Genomic DNA, 12,276 nt, shown 5'->3' with positions numbered 1-12,276 from the left:
CCAGGTAGCAGGGGAGGCGCGGAGATCAGGCAGCATGTACAGCACAGGTAGGGGAACACTCTCTAAGGCCTTCGACAGCTTTCTGGCTCCCCAGCAAGACTGTGTCACCGCTCCCCAGTCAAGGCTGAGTCGGCGGGAGCACTGTAAAAGGATGGTGAGGGAGTACGTAGCCGATCGCACGACCATCCTCCGTGACGCCTCTGCCCCCTACAACTACTGGGTGTCGAAGCTGGACATGTGGCCTGTATGCTCGCGCTGTATGCCCTGGAGGTGCTTGCTTGTCCTGCGGCTAGCGTCTTGTCAGAGAGGGTGTTTAGTGCGGCTGGGGGAATCATCACAGATAAGCGTACCCGCCTGTCAACCGACAGTGCCGACAGGCTTACACTCATCAAGATGAACAAAGCCTGGATTTCCCCAGACTTCTCTTCTCCACCAGCGGACAGCAGCGATACCTAAGCAATACGGAGGCTGCACCCGCGGATGGAAGCATCGTTCTCTATCACCATCAAAAACGGGGACATTTTTGCTTCATCAATCTGTGTATAATATTCCTCCTCCTCCTCCTGCTCCTCCTCCTGAAACCTCACGTAATCACGCCGAACGGGCAATTTTTCTTAGGCCCACAAGGCTCAGTCAGAATTTTTATACGTTTCAATGCTCATTAAAGCGTTGAAACTTGCACCTGAACCAATTTTTATTTTAACTGGGCTGCCTCCAGGCCTAGTTACAAATTAAGCCACATTAACCAAAGCGATTAATGGGTTTCACCTGCCCTCTTGGTTGGGCATGGGCAATTTTTCTGAGGTACATTAGTACTGTTGGTACACCAATTTTTTGGGGCCCTCGCCTACAGTGTAATCCAATTAATTTCTTGCCCACCTGCATTAAAGCTGACGTTACATCAGCTGTGCTGGGCACTGCAATGGGATATATTTATGTACCGCCGGTGGGTTCCAGTGAGCCACCCATGCTGTCGGTCCACACAGAGTTGTAACTGCATGTGTCCACTTCTAAAGAACCCCAGTCTGACTGGGGCATGCAGTGTGGGCCGAAGCCCACCTGCATTAAACATGACATTACCTCAGCTGTGATGGGCAATGCAATGGGATATATTTATGTACCGCCGGTGGCTTCCTGGCACCCACTCATGCTGTCGGTCCACACGGAGTTGTAACTGCATGTGTCCACTTCCAAAGAACCCCAGTCTGACTGGGGCATGCAGTTTGGACCGAAGCCCACCTGCATTAAACATGACATTACCTCAGCTGTGATAGGAAATGCAATGGGATATTTCTATGTACCGCCGGTGGCTTCCTGGCACCCACCCATGCTGTCGGTCCACACGGAGTTGTAACTGCATATGTCCACTTCTAAAGAACCCCAGTCTGACTGGGGCATGCCGTGTGGGCTGAAGCCCACCTGCATTAAACATGACATTACCTCAGCTGTGATGGGCAATGCAATGGGATATATTTATGTACCGCCGGTGGGTTCCAGGGAGCCACCCATGCTGTCGGTCCACACGGAGTTGTAACTGCATGTGTCCACTTCTAAAGAACCCCAGTCTGACTGGGGCATGCAGTGTGGGCCGAAGCCCACCTGCATTAAACATGACATTACCTTAGCTGTGATGGGCAATGCAATGGGATATATTTATGTGCCGCCGGTGGCTTCCTGGCACCCACCCATGCTGTCGGTCCACAGGGACTTCACAATAGGGAGTTGACCCTGCCTGTGTCTATGAATTAAAAAGCCCGGTCAGGTTGGGGCATGCAGTGTGGGCCGAAGCCCGCCTGCATTTAATCTGACGTTAGCTCTGCTGTCCAGGGCACTGCAATGGGATGCATTTATGTATAGCCAGTGGGTTCCAGGGAGCCACCCATGCTGTGGGTGCACACGGAATTCCCATTGCGGAGTTGTACCTGCCTGTGACTATTTATAAAAAACCGCGGTCTGACTGGGGCATGCAGACACCTTGACAGAATGAATAGTGCGTGGCACATAGGTTCCCCATTGCTATGCCCACATGTGCATCTCCTGATGGCGGTGGCACAGGATTATATTTCTCATTGCTTCTGTACAGCATTGTGGGCTATCGTCCTGCCCCTTTTAAAGAGGGTCGCTGCCTAGCCGTGCCAACCCTCTGCAGTGTGTGCCTGCGGTTCCTCCTCATGGCAGATGCACTTATAAATAGACATGAGTGTGGCGTGGCATGAGGGCAGCTGAAGGCTGCGCAGGGACACTTTGGTGTGCGCTGTGGACACTGAGTCGTGCAGGGGGGGGGGGGGGGGGGTTGGGCAGCATGTAACCCAGGAGAAGTGGCAGCGGAGTGTCATGCAGGCAGTGATTGTGCTTTGTTGGAGGTAGTGTGGTGCTTAGCTAAGGTATGCCTGCTAATGAGGGCTTTTCAGAAGTAAAAATTGTTGGGAGGGGGGGGGGCACTCTTGCCGCTATTGTGGCTTAATAGTCGGACCTGGGAACTTGAGATGCAGCCCAACATGTAGCCCCTCGCCTGGCCTTTCCGTTGCTGTGTCGTTCCCATCACTTTCTTGAATTGCCCAGATTTTCACAAATGGAGACCTTAGCGAGCATCGGCGATATACAAAAATGCTCGGGTCGCCCATTGACTTCAATGGGGTTCGTTATTCGAAACGAACCCTCGAGCATCGCGAAAATTTTGTCCTGAGTAACGAGCACCCGAGTATTTTGGTGCTCGCTCATCTCTAGTGATAATACAACAATGTGAAGTGGAGGTTCTAATACTGTAATTATATAGAGTATTACGATAGCTGCAATGCACATATCTATCTATATATATAAAGACGAAAGCCCTCACTGACTTACTCACTGACTGACTCACGGACTGACTCACGGACTGACTCACGGACTGACTCGCCAAAAGTTCTCCAACTTCCCGAAGTCATAGAAACATGAATTTTGGCACAAGCATAGATTATCTCCAAAATAGGAAAAGTAATTGGGTCCCAACTCGATTATTCAATTCTAGCGCAAAAGAATTAGCGTCGAAATTTAACGTACATAATCTAAATCTCTCACTTCCCAATGTCATAGAAACTTAAAATTTGGCACGAGCATTGATTATGTCATAAATAGGAAAAGTTAATGGGTCCCAACTCGATTATTCAATTCTATGCGCAAAAGAATTAGCGTCCAAATTTTACGTACGGAATCTAATTCTCTCACTTCCCGGTGTCATAAAAACTTAAAATTTGGCACGGGCATTGATTATGTCATAAATAGGAAAAGCTAATGGGTCCCAACTCGATTATTCAATACTATGCGCAAAAGAATTAGCGTCCAAATTTTACGTACGGAATCTAATTCTCTCACTTCCCGGGGTCATAGAAACGTGAAATTTGGCACAAGCATCGATTATGTCATAAATAGGAAAAGCTAATGGGTCCCAACTCGATGATTCAATTCTATGCGCAAAAGAATTAGCGTCCACATTTTACGTACGGAATGTATTTTTCTCACTTTCCGGTGTCATAGAAACGTGAAATTTGGCACAAGCATTGATTATGTCATAAATAGGAAAGCTCATGGGTCCCAACTCGATTATTCAATTCTATACGCAAATGAATTAGCGTCCAAATTTTACGTAAGGAATGTGATTTTCTGACTTTCCGGTGTCATAGAAACGTGAAATTTGGCACGAGCATTGATTATGTCATAAATAGGAAAAACTAATGGGTCCCAACTCGATTATTCAATTCTATGCGCAAAAGAATTAGCGTCAAAATTTTACCTACATAATCTAAATCTCTCACTTCCCAAAGTCATAGAAACATGAAATTTGCCATAAGCATTGAATATGTCATAAATAGGAAATGTTAATGGGTCCCAACTCGATTATTCAATTCTAGCGCAAAAGAACTAGCGTCCAAATTTTATGTACGGAATCTAATTCTCTCATTTCTTGCTGTCATAGAAACATGAAATTTGGAACGGGAATTGATTATGTCATAAATAGGAAAAGGTATTGAGTCCCACCTCGATTGTTTAATTCTAAGCGCAAAAGAATTAACGTCCACATTTTACGTACAAAATCTAATTCTCTCACTTCCCGATGTCATAGAAACTTGAAATTTGGCACGGGCATTGATTATGTCATAAATAGGAAAAGTTAATGGGTCCCAACTGGATTTTTCAATTCTAAGTGCAAAAGAATTAGCGTCTAAATTTTATGTATGGAATCTAATTCTCTCACTTCCTGATGTCATTTTATATAAAGGAAATGTCGGATGGTTACCTCCCTGTGGTGTTTCCGGAGTAACGCAGAGAACTATGCAAAATGGTGAACATATGTTTTTCCGGTATCTCTAAAGTAACCACGGCTTCATAAGATTTTCTGTGTGAACACCAGATAAACACCAGTACCAAATTAACTCAGGCGAAACCGGGTATATCAGCTAGTATATATATACAGGAGAAAGCTCTCAGTGACAGACAGACTTGCCACCAATTATCTAACTTCCGGGTATTGTACAAACTTGATATTTGGCACGCCATTCTTTAGGACGTGAATAGGAAAGGTAAAGTGGTTTCAACTTGATTATTCAATTCTAAGTGCCAAAGTAAGTGACCCCCTCTGTAATGTACCTAATCCAATTCTCATTTACGGGTTTCGTTAACAAGTGAAATTTGGTACGACCATTCTTTAGGTCGTAAATAGGAAAAGTAAAACGGTCACAACTTGATTATTAAATTCTAAGTGCAAAAGTAAGTGACCCCCTATGTAATGTAACTAATGTAATTCTCTAATTTCCAGGTGCCATACAAACTTGAAATTTGGCTCAACTATTCTTTAGATCCTAAATGGGGAAAGCAAAGGGGTCGCAATTTGATTATTCTATTCTAAGTGCATTTAATTCACTGTGAACATGCTAAAAATGTTCACTGTTGCCCTGCTCGATTATTGCAACTCGCTGCTGTTTAGCATCCTCTGCGCCAGACACTCCCATCTCCAATCCATTCTGAATGCAGCAGCCAGGCTCATCTTCCTGTCCAGCTGCTACTCAGATTCCTCTGCTCTGTGCCAGTCAATGCACTGCCTGCTTGTCAAATACAGAACTCCATTCAAACTCACTACCCTCATCCACAAAGCGCTCAACAGCATCACACTGCCCTACATTATTTCCCTCATCTCAATCCACCACCCAGCCCGTGCCCTCTGTTCCACTAATGAAATTAAATTAAGCACCACTTTAATTCAAACCTCTCATTCCCGCCTCCAAGACTTCTACAGAGCAGCATCAGCCCTCTAGAATGCACTACCACGAACTATCGGGGCAATCCCTGACACAAAACATTAGGAGTGCTCTAAAAATGCACCTCTACAGTAAAAGTAAAGGGCAGGGGATCGCGATCTTCTCCTGGAGCAGTTCCGCTTTTTTAAAGCAACACGCTGCTCCAATGAATAGGCAATTTACATGCGTATGAAACCTAAAAATTCTGCGTGTGAAAATTGACCGCTCACTGCGCTTTTTAGCACAGTATGGCTGCATTTTTTTTCTTTTTTTCTGTGCCTATACTGTGCTAAAACCACACTCGTGTGAACGGGGCCTACCATATATGTGTATACTGAAGAGAATCTAAATTACCTATCGGTCTATATACTGATTAGAATCTACCTCACATATATCTGTTAATACTGAGGAGAATACACCTCACCCTTATGTGAAAATCTGCAAAAAAACCTTGATACATGAGAAAGTTTTGCCTCAAATATATATAAAGCCTTGGGAAATTATTTTTTTCCACACACACTACCTTCAGTTTATGGAGGTGTAGTAAACAGGCCTTTAAAAAAATTTATTGTACAACCTTGATAATTCACAATCAAAGCGCGAATCTTGAAAATTCCGTATATAAAATTAAATCTATTTCCCATTGAACTAATAAATTAATCTTTCCTAAATTTATTTCTCAACAAAATGTCTATTGAATGAATTATTGTTGATGGACGCGCTATCCAACGCAAAGTAGTAAATATTCCTCCGCATGGTTCCTGTCTGTTCCACTCTTTATCTTACTTACTTCATGGAAATCTTACTAGAAGCAACTCCATTTGCTGTCTTATTGTCAACCAGGTATTGAGCTGTTGGCAGAGATTAAGCATCTGGACTGATGATGAGAGAGGTGGTAATTATTTAACAGAAGAAAGTTACAGAGAGGGAATGTTCAAACTGATGATAAGAGATGAGCGAGCACACTCTTCCGAGCTTGATGCTCGTTCGAGTATTAGGGTACTTGAGATGTTCGTTACTCGAGACGAACACCACGGGGTACTCGAGTCAATTGCGTTTCCTTACCCGCATGATTAGCGCCATTTTCTAGCCAATAGACACGCAGGGAAGGCATTACCACTTTCTCCTGTGACATGCCAGCCCTCTCCCCCCCACAGTAGTGAGTGGCTGGCGAGATCAGGTGACCGCCGAGTACTTAAACTGGTCCGCGGCTCACCTCAGACGCATGCTGGCAGAGGTTAGGGAAAGTGCTGCTGCTTATATAGGGAAAGTGTTAGAGTAGGATCCTGTCTTCAAGAACACCAATGGTCCTTCTTAGGGCTACTCTTCATAGTGTGCATTACTGTTGTGGCTGGCTGGGAGCAGTAGTGCACCAATTTTTTTTTTAAGCATCTCGAGCTATGCAGGCCAATTCAGCTATACTGTTCTGTGTCTGCAGTGCCGAAGACAGAGTTGAGGGAAAGAGCTTCTTATATAGGGAAAGTGTTAGAGTAGGATCCTGTCTTCAAGAACCCCAATGCTCCTTTTTAGGGCTACATCTGACCGTGTGCATTATAGTTGTGGCTAGCTGGGAGAAGTGGTGCATCAATTTTTGTACTATGCATCTAGGCCTGTTCCCAGCCTTTCAGTAATAGCTTTCTCAGCCTGCAGTGCCATACAACCAGCTCTCACCGTGAAACTGCTCTCTAACATTTCAGTTATACCGTTCTGTGTCTGCAGTCAAACTTGCTACTGAAAGGTTTGAGGGGTTCGTCTATATACTCTTGTTACAGAAATGTTACCGTGGTCCGCCTATACTCTTGCTACAGAAATCTTACAGGGGACTGCCTATACACTTGCTACTGAAATGTTACAGGGGTCCGCCTATATACTTGCTGTAGACATGAGGGTGGTGTGGCTATCAAGAGAGCTTGTGGCATGAGGGCAGCAGAACGCTGCGCAGGGGAAAGTACGCTGTGGATGCTGGCTCATGTGAAAGATTGGACAGCAATGCCAGCATGTAACCGAGGAGAAGAGGCTGCGGTGTCACCCGCATACAGTGATTGTCCTTGGTTGCAGCTAGTGTGGTGCTTCCCAAGTAAATTGTTAGGGGGGTGACCGCCAGGCTCTTGCCCCCAATTTGATTAATTAGTAGGACCTGGGAGCCTCAGATGCACCCATGCATGCTGCCCCTGCCGTTTCCTATCCGTTTATGTGGTGTTTCCATGAATTTCTCATGTTTTTAGGTGTTACACACAACCTCCCCCATGCGGAGCATCAGTAAGCTTGAAAAATGAATTACTTAGCTGGTCCAACTTGTCACATTCTTCCTTTCTTAAAATATGGTCACCTTGGAATATCTACACTCCACACACCCCGGGAGACTCTTGGTAAGACTAACAATAGTATGTAAATAGAATTGTAAGACGGTGTATTACATTCTCTCACAAGGAATTGAAAAAAAGGGAGGTGCCTTCTCTCAAAAATGTGCATTATTAAACGCGCTACACACAGGCTTTCAAATAAAAAAATATTACGTCCTTTCTTTGGTAACCCCCCCCCCTCTTGCCCTCCCCACACCACTCCTCTCCCCACCACCAAAATTTTCCAGACTCCTCTGTCCCCCTCCTACCCCCTTCTTGCTTATTTTATTGGGTAGTTTGCACTCGTTTCCTTTCATCCCTCCTCTTCTTTTTCCCACTTGGGAACATAATTGTCTCCGTGACACTTTGGTTTTGCTATGCCCACTCTTTAGTCATTAGGGGTGAGTGCGAGTGCGTGTCGGGAAGCTGTCTTGGTCGATAGGATAGAGGTTTGTATGAAACCATTGGGACAAGGGTAGAGATGAGCGAGCACCAAAATGCTCGGGTGCTCATTGCTTGAGTCGAGCTTTCCGCGATGCTCGAGAGTTCGTTTCGAGTAACGAACCCCATTGAAGTGAATGGGCGACTTGAGCATTTTTGTATATGACCGATGCTCGCTAAGGTTTTCATTTGTGAAAATCTGCAAAATCTACGAAAGTGATGGAAACGGCACAGGAACGGATAGGGCAGGCGAAGGGGCAACATGCAGGGCTGCATCTCAGGTTCCCAGGTCTCACTATTAAGCCACAATAGCGGCAAGAGTGCCCCCCCCCCTAACAATTTTTACTTTGGACAAACCCTCATTAGCAAGGCACACCTTAACTAAGCACCACACTACCTCCAACCAAGCACAATCACTGCCTGCGGGACACACCGCTGCCTCTTCTCCTGGGCTACATGCTGACCCCCTGCACGACACTGCGTCCGCAGCGCACACAAAAGTGTCCCTGCACAGCCTTCAGCTGCCCTCATGCCACACGCTCGCTTCATAGCTACACCACCCTCATGTCTATTTCCACGTGCGTCTACAGTGAGGAGGAACCGGAGGCACACACTGCAAGGGGTTGGCAGGGCCAGGCAGCAACCCTCTTTGAAAGGGGGGGGGGGGGCGATAGCCCAAATTGCTGTTGAGAATTGATAATAGATTGACGTTCGATCTTCATTCCAATCCTGTGCCAGGAGCTGCAAATGTAGGTATAAATTGGCCTCCGCTGCCAGCCCAGCACTTCTACACATCTCCACAATGCAGCAATACTCGGTGTGGGAAGTATGCGAGCGGGCCCTGGGTCAGCCTCTGTCCCAGCAAACACCTTGTGTGGCCCAAGGTGCTGCGAGTGACATAGCAATGGGGACTCCATGTGTCCACACACTACTCATTCTGTTTCGGTGTCAGAAACCTCATCAACAATGCAAGGGGTAAACCATCTGCACTCTGCACCCTACCCAAGTCTCTCAGTGTTTTGGGGACAGACAGGTAAAACACCTCAATGGGAAGTCTGTGTGCACCCACAGCATGGGTGGCTGGCAGGAACCCACAGATGGTACATCAAGAAATTCCATTGCAGATTGCGGGGGCGTGGCCTGGACAAGGACAAGATGGCAGCGTGAGACCCGACCTCCGCTAGGCATACCACCTAAAAGCGACTTCACAGCGGCCAGAGAAGCTCCCTCTCCCGATATTCCACGCGGACAATCAATCTGACAGCCGGCACTCACCCGGAGATGTCCCGCCGAAGAGCTCCGCGCCCGAAGCCTAAGCGGCTTGATGACTTCTTCTCCACTTCGGCCACACAGCGCGCTGCTGCAGCAAGTGCCCCAACATCCCCGGTGTCCAGTGTAAGAGGCAGGGGAGAGAGATCCTCTTCCCCAGAGGCACAGGCAGGATCCTCACCGGAGCATCTGCTACAAGGAGCGGTGAGTGAAACCCACATTGCTCCTACGCAACATATAAATGCAGGGAAAAGACACAATATGGCCCCACACACTGAGCATAAAATGGCGCCGGCCTCCCTGCAACAAACAACCACTGACTATTCTCCCTCAGCAAGTCCACAAAAACAAAGACCCAGGATAGACGACAATATAAATGCAGAATTTCAAACATCTACTCTTAAAGAGTATATTTCTGCTCTACCCTCTTCCTCACAACCAGCTTCCGAAACCTTTATAAAAGACTAGCTGATATACCCGGCTTCGCCCGAGTTAATTTGGTACTGGTGTTTATCTGGTGTCCACACGGAAAATCTTATGAAGTCGTGTTTACTTTAGAGATACAGAGGAAAAACTTATGTTCACCATTTTGCATAGTTCTCTGCGTTACCCAGGAAACCCCACGTGGAGGCTACCATGCGACGTTTCCTTTATATAAAATGGCATCAGGAAGTGAGAGAATTAGATTACGTACATAAAATAAGGACACTAATTCTTTTGCGCTTAGAATTGAATAATCGAGTTGGAACCCATTAACTTTTCATACTTAGGACACAATGCTTGTGCCAAATTTCATGTTTCTATGACATTGGGAAGTGAGACATTTAGATTTTGTACGTAAAATTTGGACACTAATTCTTTTGCGCATAGAACTGAATAATGGAGTTGGGACCCATTAGCTTTTCCTATTTATGACATAATCAATGCTCATGCCAAATTTTCCGTTTCTATGACACCGGAAAGTGAGAAAATTACATTCCGCACGTAAAATTTGGACGCTAATTCTTTTGCGCATAGAATTGAATAATGGAGTTGGAACCCATTAGCTTTTCCTATTTATGACATAATCAATGCTTGTGCCAAATTTCCCGTTTCTTTGAGACCAGAAAGTGAGAAAATTACATTCCGCACGTAAAATTTCGACGCCAATTCCTTTGTGCATAGAATTAAATAATGGAGTTGGGACCCATTAGCTTTTCCTATTTATGACATAATCAATGCTCGTGCCAAATTTCCTCTTTCTATGACACCGGAAAGTGAAAAAATTACATTCCGCACGTAAAATTTGGATGCTAATTCTTTTGTGCATAGAATTGAATAATCGAGTTGGGACCCATTAGCTTTTCCTATTTATGACATAATTAATGCTCGTGCCAAATTTCCCGTTTCTATGACACCGGAAAGTGAAAAAATTACATTCCGCACGTAAAATTTCAACGCCAATTCTTTTGCGCTAGAATTGAATAATTGAGTTGGGACCCATTAGCTTTTCCTATTTTTGACATAATCAATGCTCGTGCCAAATTTCACGTTTCTATGACACCAGAAAGTAAAAAAATAACATTCCGCACGTAAAATTTTGACGCCAATTCTTTTGCGCTAGAATTGAATAATCTGATTGGGACACAATAGCTTTTCCTATTTATGACATAATCAATGCTCGTGCCAAATTTCACGTTTCTATAACACCGGAAAGTGAGAAAATTAGATTCCGTACCTAAAATTTAAGCGGTAATTCTTTTGCGCATAGAATTGAATAATCTGATTGGGACCCATTAGCTTTTCCTATTTATGACATAATCAATGCTTGTGCCAAATTTCACGTTTCTATGACACCGGAAAGTGAAGAAATTACATTCCGTACGTAAAATTTGGACACTAATTCTTTTGCGCATAGAACTGAATAATGGAGTTGGGACCCATTAGCTTTTCCTATTTATGACATAATCAATGCTCATGCCAAATTTTCCGTTTCTATGACACCGGAAAGTGAGAAAATTACATTCCGCACGTAAAATTTGGACGCTAATTCTTTTGCGCATAGAATTGAATAATGGAGTTGGGACCCATTAGCTTTTCCTATTTATGACATAATCAATGCCCGTGCCAAATTTACCGTTTCTTTGAGACCAGAAAGTGAGAAAATTAGATTCCGCACGTAAAATTTCGACGCCAATTCTTCTGTGCATAGAATTAAATAATGGAGTTGGGACCCATTAGCTTTTCCTATTTATGACATATTCAATGCTCGCGCCAAATTTCCTCTTTCTATGACACCGGAAAGTGAAGAAATTACATTCCACACGTAAAATTTGGACGCTAATTCTTTTGCGCATAGAACTGAATAATGGAGTTGGGACCCATTAGCTTTTCCTATTTATGACATAATCAATGCTCATGCCAAATTTTCCGTTTCTATGACACCGGAAAGTGAGAAAATTACATTCCGCACGTAAAATTTGGACGCTAATTCTTTTGCGCATAGAATTGAATAATGGAGTTGGGACCCATTAGCTTTTCCTATTTATGACATAATCAATGCCCGTGCCAAATTTACCGTTTCTTTGAGACCAGAAAGTGAGAAAATTAGATTACGCACGTAAAATTTCGACGCCAATTCTTCTGTGCATAGAATTAAATAATGGAGTTGGGACCCATTAGCTTTTCCTATTTATGACATATTCAATGCTCGCGCCAAATTTCCTCTTTCTATGACACCGGAAAGTGAAGAAATTACATTCCACACGTAAAATTTGGACGCTAATTCTTTTGCGCATAGAATTGAATATTCGAGTTGGGACCCATTAGCTTTTCCTATTTATGACATAATTAATGCTCGTGCCAAATTTCCCGTTTCTATGACACCGGAAAGTGAAAAAATTACATTCCGCACGTAAAATTTTGACGCCAATTCTTTTGCGCTAGAATTGAATAATCGAGTTGGGACCCATTAG

The sequence above is a fragment of the Eleutherodactylus coqui genome, chromosome 1, assembly GCF_035609145.1.
Source record: "Eleutherodactylus coqui strain aEleCoq1 chromosome 1, aEleCoq1.hap1, whole genome shotgun sequence".
NCBI lineage: Eukaryota > Metazoa > Chordata > Amphibia > Anura > Eleutherodactylidae > Eleutherodactylus > Eleutherodactylus coqui.
Note: the sequence above shows the minus strand (reverse complement) of the source record.